The sequence below is a fragment of the Erpetoichthys calabaricus genome, chromosome 13 (genome assembly GCF_900747795.2).
Source record: "Erpetoichthys calabaricus chromosome 13, fErpCal1.3, whole genome shotgun sequence".
NCBI classification, from domain to species: domain Eukaryota; kingdom Metazoa; phylum Chordata; class Cladistia; order Polypteriformes; family Polypteridae; genus Erpetoichthys; species Erpetoichthys calabaricus.
Genome location: NC_041406.2, coordinates 100,084,519 through 100,099,563, shown reverse-complemented (window position 1 = coordinate 100,099,563; position 15,045 = coordinate 100,084,519).

Below are 15,045 nucleotides of genomic sequence, written 5' to 3'. Positions count from 1 at the left end.
GCTGGGAAACCCAGGGTCTGGACATTCATGTGGACATTAATTTGATGCAAACTACCTACCTAACTGTTGCAGACATGGCATGGGATTACTTAGCCACAGGTCAGTCACATTGCCTATGCAAACCCCTGTCTATTATCAAAACCGCCTACAATAGACACACAAGTGTCTGAACATGGACCTTGGATCAATGGAAGAAGATCGCGTGGTTTGACGAATCCCATTTTCTCTTGCATCATGTGGACGGCCAGGTATGTGTGTGCTGTTTACCTGAGTATGAGATGACACCAGGATGGCTGTGGAATGAAGACAAGCAAATGGAGGGAGTGGGATGCTTTGGGCAATATTCTACTGGGATAACCCTGGGTTTCGGGCATTCATGTGGATATTAATTTGACACATTCTATCTTCCTAAATATTGTTGCAGACCAGGTACACTCCTTCATGTAAATAGTAGGGACTCCTTTCAGCAGGACAATGCACTCTGCCACACTGCACTAATTGTTGGGGAATAGTTTGAGAAACATGATGAAGAGTTCAAGGTGTTGCCTTGGCCTCCAAATTCATCAGATCTTATGAAGAGTTCAAGGTGTTGCCTTGGCCTCCAAATTCATCAGATCTTAATCTAATCGAGCAACTGTGGGATGTCTCAGAACAGTAAGTCCAATCCACAGAGGTGTTAGAAGATCTGCTGCTAATGTTCTGGTTACAGATATTACAGGACACCTTCAGAGGTCTTGTAGAGTCCACGTCTCAGCATATTAGGCAGATGATCGTAATGTTTTGGTTCCTCAGTGTATATGATGGCTACCTACTTTACATAGCATCTGCATTTTGAGAATTTAAAGAGAACACCTCACCAGATACTAACATACAAGCAAACAAATGAGCAATCAAGTTATTTCAGAAAGCTGTGAGAGCTGTGGTATAGATTTTAGTTTTGTTTCTAGTACATCTCTGGTTGAGCTCACCGCCTTTGTTGCGAAATCATAGAACTTCAGTGCTCAGACCTTTGCTAATGGCAACTACTACTGTTTCACTTTGCACTTTAAAGAAAGACCTTATGATAAGATTTTTCTTACATCTTATTCCACTATGACAGGTGCACCAGTCGCTCACAGGGCATACCCACACTGGTCACTTTACAAGTTTCATTTAACCTAAGCTGGCACACCTTTGGGATGAGGATGGAAAGCTGGAGTACCCACAGAAAAAACAATGCAGCCAAAGGGAAAGTACGGTATTCGCAACTAACATCTGAGTCACCACGGCCTCCTCATTCTGGACAGCCATCTGCCATGTTCTGAGCCCTGTAACAAAGCTTATCTAAGGTAACACCAATGACTCGCATCTCTAAAAGTCATTGCTGGCTTTGGGCAGCTCCGATCATGATATGATTCATTGTATTATGTATGATTCACCATATTCCAATGTATTAGCAGTGGTGGGGACAAATGAAAGATAAACAAGCGGAAGGTAGAAGCTGGTCCGCTGAAGCGATCAAGACAGTCAGGAATTGTTTGGGTTAATCTTGCCACTGATAACATGCAGGACATCATTGAGTCAGCAGGAGCTGCCTGAAGAAAGTGTGCATGTAGTCATTCTAAAAAAGAAGTTTAAAATTTATCTAAAACAATTAAGCCTGGGTCACCACTGAATTAAAAAAAAAGTCATATCAGAGGAAACAACTATACAAATATGGGGGCCAAAACAGAAAAGACATCAGTGCAGAAGAATGTTAAAGGACAAGATAAGGCAGGGAGTTGTCCCTGCACCACAAGATGAAGTCCTCCACCCGCTGTACATAAAAGATTATAATCGTTTGTGCGTTTTTAGTGTAGGCATATTGTGTCTGTCTATACTTGTGACTTAGATAAAGATCAGTCCACATTTTATGACCAGTAAGTTCAGAAACCAGGTAACGGGTTCACATACTTTTTCTTGCCACCGTATCTGCTATGTGATGTGCTCTGCTTTTTGAAGGCACACATGCTCAAGATAAACCAAAACTGCAACACGATTATAAATGGATGGACTGGCATCCCAACAGGGATGGAGGAAAATTCCTTGCCCAGCTGGGAGACCTTGACTGGAGGTGCAAACCGGCCAGGATAGTTTTTAATTCTTATCCCAGTTGGGGTGAAAAGATAATGAATGGACTGCAGAAGACATTATAGCAAGAACAATTCATCCCCCAGTACAAGAGGTGGCAGTGCTTCCCAGTTTGGTCACCTGCAGGGTTGCCTGGGACTTGTAGTTCAGAAAGGTGACCCTGTCGGGGTCTTTATGTGTCACTGGTGGGCACTGTCGGGAGACAGCCTCCCTGTTTTGCACAGCTTCCATATGGCCTGAAAAGTGCTTCTGTCGTGCAAAGCTGTGGCACGGGAAATACTTCTGGGTCCAACATAAAAGGAGACATCTCACCGCACTCTAGGAGTTGGAGTTAGGTGGAAGAGGACAAAGCTCACCTGGGAGGAGTACAGGGAAAGAGAGGAGAGAAAAGAATTGTGTTGTGCTTGTACAAACCTTGCAGAGAAGCCTTTGTTGAGGTATTGTGTTACAATAAATTCTTATTCGAATCCAGAACTTGTGTGCGTGGGGGTGTGTGTGTGTGTGTGTGTCCTGTCTGGTATTTGGGGCCTTGTGTCCCCCTCCATACAGATCACAGTATCTATCTATCTATCTATCTATCTATCTATCTATCTATCTATCTATCTATCTATCTATCGTGCATCCGGAAAGTATTCACAGCGCATCACTTTTTCCACATTTTGTTATGTTACAGCCTTATTCCAAAATGGATTAAATTCATTTTTTTCCTCAGAATTCTACACACAACACCCCATAATGACAACGTGAAAAAAGTTTACTTGAGGTTTTTGCAAATTTATTAAAAATAAAAAACTGAGAAATCCCATGTACATACTGTAAGTATTCACAGCGTATGCTCAATACTTTGTCGATGCACCTTTGGCAGCAATTACAGCCTCAAGTCTTTTTGAATATGATGCCACAAGCTTGGCACACCTATCCTTGGCCAGTTTCGCCCATTCCTCTTTGCAGCACCTCTCAAGCTCAATCAGGTTGGATGGGAAGCGTCGGTGTACAGCCATTTTAAGATCTCTCCAGAGATGTTCAATCGGATTCAAGTCTGGGCTCTGGCTGGGCCACTCAAGGACATTCACAGAGTTGTCCTGAAGGCACTCCTTTGATATCTTGGCTGTGTGCTTAGGGTCGTTGTCCTGCTGAAAGATGAACCGTCACCCCAGTCTGAGGTCAAGAGCACTCTGGAGCAGGTTTTCATCCAGGATGTCTCTGTACATTGCCACATCCCCAAAGCATGATGCTGCCACCACCATGTTTCACTGTAGGGATGGTATTGGCCTGGTGATGAGCGGTGCCTGGTTTGCTATAAATGTGATGCCTGGCATTCACACCAAAGAGTTCACTCTTTGTCTCATCAGACCAGAGAATTTTCTTTCTCATGGTCTGAGAGTCCTTCAGGTGCCTTTTGGCAAACTCCAGGTGGGCTGCCATGTGCCTTTTACTAAGGAGTGGTTTCCGTCTGGCCACTCTACCATACAGGCCTGATTGGTGGATTGCTGCAGAGATGATTGTCCTTCTGGAAGGTTCTCCTCTCTCCACAGAGGACCTCTGGAGCTCTGACAGAGTGACCATCGGGTTCTTGGTCATCTCCCTGACTAAGACCCTTCTCCCCCGATCGCTCAGTTTAGATGGCCAGCTCTAGGAAGAGTCCTGGTGGTTTCGAACTTCTTCCAATTATGGATGATGGAGGCCACTGTGCTCATTGGGACCTTCAAAGCAGCAGAAATTTTTCCGTAACCTTCCCCAGATTTGTGCCTCGAGACAATCCTGTCTCAGAGGTCTACAGACAATTCCTTTGACTTCATTCTTGGTTTATGCTCTGACATGAACTGTCAACTGTGGGACCTTATATAGACAGGTGTGTGCCTTTCCAAATCATGTCCAACCAACTGAATTTACCACAGTGGACTCCAATTAAGCTGCAGAAACATCTCAAGGATGATCAGGGGAAACAGGATGCACCTGAGCTCAATTTTGAGCTTTATGGCAAAGGCTGTGAATACTTATGTACATGTGCTTTCTCAATTTTTTTATTTTTAATAAATTTGCAAAAATCTCAAGTAAACTTTTTTCACGTTGTCATTATGGGGTGTTGTGTGTAGAATTCTGAGGAAAAAAATGAATTTAATCCATTTTGGAATAAGGCTGTAACATAACAAAATGTGGAAAAAGTGATGCGCTGTGAATACTTTCCGGATGCACTCTATCTATCTATCTATCTATCTATCTATCTATCTATCTATCTATCTATCTATCTATCTATCTATCTATCTATTATATACTGCCTTTCCTATCTATCTATCTATCTATCTATCTATCTATCTATCTATCTATCTATCTATCTATCTATCTATCTATCTATCTATCTATCTATCTATCTATCTATCATTAAACATTTATGATAAACTGGCAAGTCTTCAAACTAGTGGAATCTCTATAGTCATCATTCTTCTATGGAAGATTATTTGTACCAAAATTAAACTGCAGTCAAACGTGTTAACTCCACTGAAATGGTTTTATCGTGTTATAATTAAAAACATTCTAACAAAATGATCGATTGCTTTTCACCACAGCATGTAATTTTTGTGAAATGCAATACAAAAGCGTGTTGTAATTTAATTCATGTCCACAGATCGCAAGTCATAACTAAAAGTTAAACGGCTATATTGCATTTTACCGTGTATATTACATTTTGATTCGAGACTCCACTTCAATCGTTCCAAAACTAAATGTAATCACATGACCAATCAGCATCAAAAGGTGGGGCAAGGGACATCAAAAGTTGGAGAAAGACGCATTCCAATCACAAGTGTGTTGTACTTGAAAAGAAGATGAACAGAGAGCTGGAGAGGCAGGGGAGCTGTTGTCTCAATGAATGAGTAGAAGCTGGTAATCTAAATGACAATTTCATTCTCTTGCATATTGAAAGTAGGAAAAAGGTATAAAACGCCTGTTTATCACTGAAGGTGTGAATAAAATACTATGAAGAAACCAAGCTTAGTGACACTAACAAATTTTCTTCTTCTTTCGACTGCTCCCGTTAGGGGTCGCCACAGTGGATCATCTTCTTCCATATCTTTCTGTCCTCTACATCTTGCTCTGTTACACCCATCACCTGCATGTCCTCTCTCATCACATCCATAAACCTTCTCTTAGGCCTTCCTCTTTTCCTATTCCCTGGCAGCTCCATCTTTAACATCTTTTTCCCAATATACTCTGCATCTCTCCTCTGCACATGTCCATACCAACGCAATCTCGCCTCTCTGACTTTGTCTCCCAACCGTCCAACTTGAGCTGACCCTCTAATGTACTCATTTCTAATCCTGTCCATCCTTGTCACACCCAGTGCAAATCTTAGCATCTTTAACTCTGCCACCTCCAGCTCTGTCTCCTGCTTTCTGGTCAGTGCCACCATCTCCAACCGATATAACATAGCGGGTCTCACTACCATCCTGTAGACCTTCCCTTTCACTCTTGCTGATATCCGTCTGTCACAAATTACTCCCGACACTCTTCTTCACCCATTCCACCCTGCCTGCACTCTCTTCTCCACCTCTCTTCCACAGTCCCCATTACTCTGTACTGTTGATCCCAAGTATTTAAACTCATCCACCTTCTCCAACTCTACTCCCTGCATCCTCACCATTCCACTGACCTCCCTCTCATTTACACACATGTATTCTGTCTTGTTCCTACTGACCTTCATTCCTCTCCTCTCTAGAGCATATCTCCACCTCTTCAGGGTCTCCTCAACCTGCTCCCTACTATCGCTACAGATCACAATGTCATCAGCAAACATCATAGTCCACGGGGACTCCTGTCTAATCTCGTCTGTCAACCTGTCCATCACTATTGCAAATAAGAAAGGACTCAGAGCCGATCCCTGATGTAATCCCACCTCCACCTTGAATGCATCCGTCACTCCTACCGCAGACCTCACCACTGTCACACTTCCCTTGTACATACCCTGTATCCTGTGCAACTCTTACATACTGATGTGAATTTCCCATTGGGATTAATAAAGTATCTATCTATCTATCTATCTATCTATCTATCTATCTATCTATCTATCTATCTATCTATCTATCTATCTATCTATCTATCTATCTATCTATCTATCTACTTCTCTGCCACTCCCGACTTCCTCATACAATACCACAACTCCTCTAGAGGCACCCTGTCATATGCTTTCTCCAGGACCACAAAGACGCAATGCAACTCCTTCTGGCCTTCTCTATACTTCTCCATCAACACCCTCAGAGCAAACATCGCATCTGTGGTGCTCTTTCTTGGCATGAAACCATACTGCTGCTCACTAATCATCACCTCACTTCTTAACCTAGCTTCCACTACTCTTTCCCATAACTTCATGCTGTGGCTCATCAATTTTATCCCCCTGTAGTTACTGCAGTCCTGCACATCCCCCTTATTCTTAAATATCAGCACCAGTACACTTCTTCTCCACTCCTAAGGCATCCTCTCACTTTCCAAGATTCCATTAAACAATCTGGTTAAAAACTACACTGCCATCTCTCCTAAACACCTCCATGCTTCCACAGGTATGTTATCTGGACCAACGACCTTTCCATTTTTCATCGTCTTCATAGCTGTCCTTTCTTCCTCCTTGCTAATCCATTGTACTTCCTGATTCACTATCTCCACATCATCCAATCTCTTCTGTCTCTCATTCTCTTCATTCATCAGCCTCTCAAAGTACTCTTTCCATCTGCTCAACACACTCTCCTCGCTTGTGAGTACGTTTCCATCTTTATCCTTTATCACCCTAACCTGCTGCACATCTTTTACAGTTCGGTCCCTCTGTCTAGCCAATCGGTACAGGTCCTTTACTCCCTCTTTAGTGTCCAACCTCTGATATAACTCATCATACGCCTTTTCTTTAGCCTTCGCCACCTCTCTCTTCACCTTGTGCCTTATCTCCTTGTACTCTTGTCTACTTTCTGCATCTCTCTGACTATCCCACTTCTTCTTTGCCATCCTCTTCCTCTGTATACTCTCCTGTATTTCCTCATTCCACCACCAGGTTTCATTTTCCTCCTTCCTCTGTCCAGATGTCACGCCAAGCACCCTTCTTGCTGTCTCCCTTACTACATCTGCTGTAGTTTCCCAACTGTCTGGTAATTCTTCACTACTACCCAGTGCCTGTCTCACCTCCTCCCTAAACTCAACCTTACAGTCTTTCTTTTTCAACTTCCACCATTTGATTCTTGGTTGTGCCCTCACTCTCTTCCTCTTCTTGATCTCCAACATCATCCTACAGACCACCATCCTATGCTGCTTAACTACACTTTCCCATGCCACCACTTTGCAGTCTTCAATCTCCTTCAGATTTACTCTTCTGCATAGGATGTAATCTACCTGTGTGCATCTTCCTCCACTCTTGTACGTTAACCCTATGTTCCTCCCTCTTCTTAAAATACAGTTTCACCACAACCATGTCCATCCTTTTGAAAAATCCACTGTCCTCTGACCTTCTTTATTCCTCTCATTGACACCATACCTACCCATCACCTCCTCGTCTCCTCTGTTCTCTTCACCAACATGTCCATTGAAATCCGCTCCAATCACCACTTTCTGTCCCTTGGGTACACTGTGGGGCATATGCACTAACAACATTCATCAACACATCTCCAATTTCTAGCTTCTTAATCATTACTCTACCTGACACTCTTTTCACCTCCAAAACACTCTTGACATACTGTTCCTTCAGAATAACTCCTACTCCATTTCTCCTCCCATCCACACCATCATAGAATAATTTGAATCCACCTCCGCTCCACCTGGCCTTACTCCCCTTCAATTTAGTCTCTTGAACGCACAATATATCAACCTTCCTTCTCTCCACCATATCTGCTAACTCTCTCTGACTGTTACCAGTCATACTGCCAACATTCAAAGTTCCTACCCTTAGTTCCACTCTCTTTACCTTCCTCCTCTCCTCCTGCCTCCAGACACGTCTCCCCCTTCTTCTTGTCCTTCTTCTTCTTTGGCCAACGGTAGCCCAATTTCCGCCTACACCCTGTTAGCTAACAGTACTGGTGGCGGTCGTTGTTAACCCGGGGCTCGACCAATCCGGAATGGAAATTTGTATTGTTGTCCACATATTGATTTGGCAAAATTTTACATCGGATGCCCTTCTTGACGTAACCCTCCCCATTTATCTGAGCTTGGGACCAGCATGAAGAAACACACTGGTTTGTGCATCCCCTGTGGCTGGGTTAGTGACACTAATAAATGTTTTCACTATATTCAGTGTTTAGTTAAAAAATCATTAACAAAATTTAACTGCACTGCTTAATTAACATGTACAAAAAGAAAACAACTTTAGACATCTTAACATCAGAGTAAACTTTTTCAGCGAGACCTAAACATACTTTCCGCCGTTCCCATTAAGCACTCCACAGACAGTACTGACTAAACTTATGCTCGCCGCCAGAATACAGAAACGTTTAGAAGCAGACCGCCTCTTAGCTCAATTGTTGACGCCCCTTGCTCCTCCTTTTCACACTGATTGGTTATTTGATTACTTTCAGGTTTTGCACAATTAAAGTACAACCTTGAATCACAATGCAATCAATACACAGAGCTGCCGCTAAGCGAAATTGAATACATCTGCTTTTCTTTCAGTTATGGTATATGATCTGTGGACATGAATGAAAATGCAATATGCTTTTATAATTGCATTTTAAACTGATAATACAGTTGTGTGCCATAGTGAAAAGCGTTTGATCGTTTGGTTGATATGTTTGAAGGTGATCAAACTCTGCCAAAATCAAATGTCCCACTTGCATGTGTATTGCATTTCAATGACGATAATATGTTGGGTTGCATTTAATTTTGGCACCAATAACCTTCTATATTCTTAATTTAAATGAAATAATAACATTACCAAATAAGACCTAAGCACTTCATGAATCTCGAAAGTGATGCAATAGGAACAGAAGCACGGCTCAGTAAATAACACTATTTAAAGCAATGGATTGCAAAGTTCTGAGTTGTAACAAGAAAGAATAATTAGGAATAAAACTGAAAATGCTAAAATTCAATAAGTAAATAACATATTCTGGGATGCCGCAACTGGCACATGGATAGACGGATTGAACAAAGAGGAAGGGTGAGAAGGTCCATTTAAGTTGATGCCTTCCCACACAGATATTTTTTTATGTTGCCTTTTTAAAAATTAATGTAGTTGGCAGATTTCTTTATTTGAAGAAAATTCATTCCAAAGTGTGGGCACAACACAGCAGAAGGTCATGTCACCCACAGAGCACAGGTTAGTAAGGGGCACAATAAGATTGCCATTGTCTGTGGGCCATTATGGACAAACAGGACTGTTGTGCTACAAGAACTTACTAATGTAGTATGATGGGAGGCCATTTAAAGTTTAATGGGTGAGCAACAGGATGTTGTGTTTAAACTTTAACTACTACTTTAACTATTCATTAGATCATAAGATACGTTATGTGCAGGATAAAAAGAAGTGTACAATGTAATATTATATAACAAATGTGACCACTACATCTGGAAACAACAATTGAGAATATATGGGATGTGTGAATGTCTGAACATTAATTTGACACATACCACTGGTGCCTTAGGGGGCAGTACTCTCGAGTGCCACGATACAATAAGAGTCAATTGACGGGCACATGAGGAGGTTGGATAAGTGTGATGCATGCCAGCCAGCACACAACTGCTAAAATCTAAGAAGTGTCTGTAATCCGTATGAATGGATGGGCTTACTACAAGCGCTGCAGCTATCTAATCAACCTTGTAGATTAAGGTACACCCCTTTATGGCAACTTAAACATCATGGCAAGTGGCATTTTTCAGCAGGATGATGCGCCTGCCACACTTTCACAGATTGTTCAGGGACATGATGAAGAGTTCAAGGTGCAGCCCTGGCCTCCATATTCCCCACATCTCAATCTAATTGAGCATCTGTTGGATGTATTGGCAGCTCTACCTTGTAATTTATAGGAGACAGAAGATCTGCTGTTAATGTTCTGGTGCCAGATACCACATGACACCTTCAGAGGTCTTTGGGAGATTTTTCTTGTCTTCATAGAGATTCAAGTCTGAGGGGGCTGTCAAAAAATAGGTCCTGTTAAAGCCCATTGAGGCATTTCTTGTGTGATTTTGCCCTGTACATAAATTACATTGTAGTTGTTGTTGTCTTGTAGAGTTCATGTCTCGGGGGGTCAGAACTGATTAGGTGAAACGCAGAGGAGCAAACGCATAGTAGACCTGTGGCCATAATGGTTTTGGCTCATTAGTGCATATTTGCATAAATTGAGTGAGCTCTACTGGTAATAATAAACTGCTAAGATTTCTGTAAATTGGAAGGTTCTTATTATATGGCACTTGCAGCTTTCCAACTTTAATTCTCAAAGCAGCCCACAATTACACCTTCATCCTAATGGTGATGCTGAACTTTAACTCTCACTGGAGGATGATAACTGAGTTTCCGAGACGTTCCTTTCGGATCCAGCAAGATTTATGATATATACGAGGATGTGTGCGAGTTGCTTGTACCCCAGGCTTAGTGAAAACAGTGCTAAGTAAATGGCGTGCTTTGGATCCCCACTCTATCACCCTGGCCCAAATTAAGAGCTACTTGAGGATGATAATAAATGTGTCATGTACAGTCTTGGTTTTCTAAATTATTTTTAAATCCTTTACAGTTTCATCTTCATATCCACTTCACTACTAACACTTATGCCCGTTCACTAATGAAGTGGATGTCACGATCGTTGCTTCAGGTCACCATTTTAAGTTAACACTTCATTTTGCCTTCTAAGTTTAGTGATTTTTATTGTATTCCAAAACTGGTCCTTTTTTTCATATCAGCAGAGCAGGAAAAACACCTTGCAACTTTTAGCTAGCGAGATGTAAACTCCAAATGGTGCCAGCTGATCTGTACAGTCCCTACCAACATCTTGCTGATGATGACAACATTGTTTCCTGTGGCTCTGTGAAAGGAAGATGCATCCCACCATTAAATACACTGAGTGACGTCCCAACTAGTACAGGGCCAAAAGCTTGCGATCCACCTACAAGAAGGTCTCAGAAAGTTCCTTCAAAAAAAAAAAGTGCATTCATTTTCTAAATTTTACTACACAAGTTTTTCATTAACTGCAAGTCAGGGTAGAAGTGAAGATTGCGTACATTTATGCACATCACATCAGGAGGACAGAGTCTTGTTTTAGATTTGTTTTCATTTATTTCACTTTCTAGCATTTGTGAAACATACACAATTGTTATGAATTTCTAATGGCGACCATCACAGCATCACACTGAGAAATGTAAAATAAAAATACTTCATGTATTTCAGCGTGATGCCACAATGACGGAAGTAGAACTTGAGAACGGGACTCGAAATTCCTAAACGCATTCCTAACTGTGCAACGGTGCATCCCTTCTTATACAACACTCAGAAACGAGAAACAAAGTGAATTTGCGTAAAATAGAGTGTATTTATTTTTTTATTCCATCTGGAATTAAACGTAACATCTGTCTATGGTTAAGCCGTCCCATGTATTCAATCAAGCATTTTGTGCACAAGTCTTGAAATCTTGAGGATGAACCTTAATTTGGCAACATATACCCAAAAGATTGTGACCAAGGGATTGGATGTGGATGTAGATTCATTTGTAAAAAGTGACTTTCATCCAAAGTCTAAACTACTGCTTCACAACTATGGCTGCTGCCACAGTTCTCCTCTTATCTACATAAGTCATTCCTCCTTTACGTGAAGAGAGATCTTCTTCCCACTTTTCTCAAGAACCATGACTTCAGGATTCTAGGTGATACATTTAAACTCAGTGGAGTGGGCAGAGACCACCACAAGGTGTGTAGGAGATCACAGTCAGACTGGGAAAGAAGGACAACATCAGCGGAGATCACCAAAGATATCTTCAGTCCTTAAACTGGATTGCAAATTTCATTTGCATCTACGGTACCAGTCAAAAGTTTAGACGCATACGGGAAGTTTCATGCTTTTGATAGAAATGAAGACGTTTTATTATCAAGATACTATTACATTGATTTAAAACAAGGCCAAGACATTACTAGAGTGTATAACGGCTATGACTGATTTTTATTTTATTATTCACCTATGACCGCAAAGCCCCACTTTCAGCAGCCATTCCTTCAGTGTCCTAATGATCAGCTCCCTTAGTTGATCTTTAACTAGTCATGTTTACATCCTAATGGGTTATTAGAGAAACCATGAGCTCTGTTATTCTGTTCACTTGAGATGCAAGATACTTGCATTCCTAAAGTTCAGCTCTGGGTTCAGAAATGGCCAAAATGAAACAGTTTTCTTAAGAGGACCTGGTCCATGTACTTTTTGGTATTTGAAAATTTTGTTTCAGAAAATATAATTTAAAAAAGAAAAAGAGACACTTATTTGATTTTCAACTTAAAAGGGAAAAATGAAAAACGCAAAACAATTACTTTTTTCCTTTTGTTCTTTCGCACATCAGAAAAGAAAAATGCAAGAAACGAGAATGAGAAAACGGCCTTTATTTCGCAGTAACAACAATAATGTTCATAAAAGAACTGCTACATCAATGAAGCAAAGTTTGCAAAGCTTGTGTTTTTACCTGAAAGATGTGACTCAGTTTTCCTGCAGTCATGTCCTTGTCCCGGAGTGTCACTCTTTTACTGCTCCAAAAAACAATGTAATGGTCCATCCTCTGCTGATGCCAGTGTAACTTCAAGGCCGTCGATCAATGTGTTGTGAGGAAGACTGCTCACACATGTCGTCAAAAATCACGCAGAAGAAGTACTTCTGGTCTCACACAATGAAAATGCGTCTGTTTTGTTGTTTTTGTGTTATTACACTTTCATTATTTGAATCACAAATAAATCCAAAAAAGTATGTGTAATTTTATTTTCCCTCATTTTATTCTTTAATCAAAAAACAAAATCTGAAAATTCCTTTCATTTTTGATTTTTCATTTTTGCTTCTAAAATGAAATTTCAAATACCGAAAAGTACACGGATCAGGTCCCAGACATGACAGTCTGTTGTTTTGCAGAGTGAAGCCTATAACATGTGACAGATTGTCAAGAAACTGAACATTTCATACAAAGGTGTCTGTTACTGTCTTGAGAGAAGAACGCAAACTGGATCCAACCAGGACAGAAAAAGAAGGTGGAAGACCAAGACGGCCAGCTGCATAAGAGGAGAAGGACATCAGAGTGTGTAGTTTGTAAAAGACTGAAGGAATGAACACAAAGCAAAACAAATTCTGGGTCATTTAATGCTCAGTATTTGGACAGGAGGTTTGTTCAGTGTAAGACACACCATGCCAGGAGTCTCTTAGTTTTATAGCACAGGAACCGGAATCAGTTTCCCTCTTTGGCAGTTTCTTAGAGCTTCTGGAGAAAAAGGAGATGATATTGTCAGTGACAGTGCCCCCTCATGTGCCAAAGTGGTATTGCTTACCTTGGATAAGCCCCGAAGGCGAACCTCAGGCACAAGTGTCACAGGGTTGAGAAACAAATGCCTTACTGGTCCTCAGTTGACATCTTCTTTAATACATGCCAAATACCAGTGTCATCTGCAACAGAGAAAAGACAATTCTGGGATGCTGGCCTAAGAAGCAGAACTTCAAAGAAAACGCCATATCCATATTACTAACCGAGAATGGTAAACTGGATGGCATGGACGCAGGTACACAGCGATGGGACCATGAGATGTACTGCGCAGGCGCGTACAGCGCACGTCTCAGAAACCGCAAGCGAAGTCGTATCCACCGCGCACGAAGGAGTCACGGCCCAAAAAGGTAAGAGCTCAACTGACGTGAATGAGAAATAAAGCAACAACGCGCCCATAGATAACGACTAACGACACAGACACACAAAAAAGAGGATTCTGCGCTGCAGCCCAGATTCAAACGGAAGAGGCTACGGAGGCCCCACAGGTCCACAAAGATAGTACGGAAGGCGCGGGACAGTACAAAAGGCAAAGGCGCCTACACACCATAGTGAAACCCGACATAGTACAGAAGGCGCAGGCGTCACCGCCATATTGTGGGTGGCACTACTGCGGAGTGAAGGCGCAGGCGTCACCGCCATATTGTGAGTGGCACTACTACAGAGTGAAGTTAGGAATAATGTGCTGCTTGGGATTGTACAAACCGCTGAACGCTTTACACCACATTCAAACACAATACAGCTCAACGATACAAACACGAGCCCACCTGGATAAGATCAATGAACGCAGGCGCCTACAACGCGCGTCTGAAACTGCAGAAGCAAAGCAGGCACGGGTTCAAAACAAACGAGCTCGACTGACGGATATACAAACCCGAGCCCGCCTGGATAAAATCAATGAACACAAGCGCCTACAACGTGCGTCTGAAATGCCGCGGGCAAAGCGGGCACGGCTCCAAAACGAACGAGCTTGAGTAATGTATTTCAGGATACCCAACGCCGGGTGTAGGCGAGCGAAGCGAGCGCCCCCTTGTCTGAAACTGGCAGATAAAAAGAAAAGATAAAAATGGGCAAAAGAACACTGACATTGGACAGAAGATTACTGGAAAAGTATATTCTACTCAATATATTGCAGTCATCCTTGCTCTGTTGCAGAGGACACTGGGATTTGGTGGGTATTTAAGGAAGAACACAAATGAGGACCTGTAAGGCATCCATCCATCCATCCATTGTCCAACCCGCTGAATCCGAACACAGGGTCACGGGGGTCTGCTGGAGCCAATCCCAGCCAACACAGGGCACAAGGCAGGAACCAATCCCGGGCAGGGTGCTAACCCACCGCGGGACACACACAAACACACCCACACACCAAGCACACACTAGGGCCAATTTAGAATCGCCAATCCACCTAACCTGCATGTCTTTGGACTGTGGGAGGAAACCGGAGCGCCCGGAGGAAACCCACGCAGACACGGGGAGA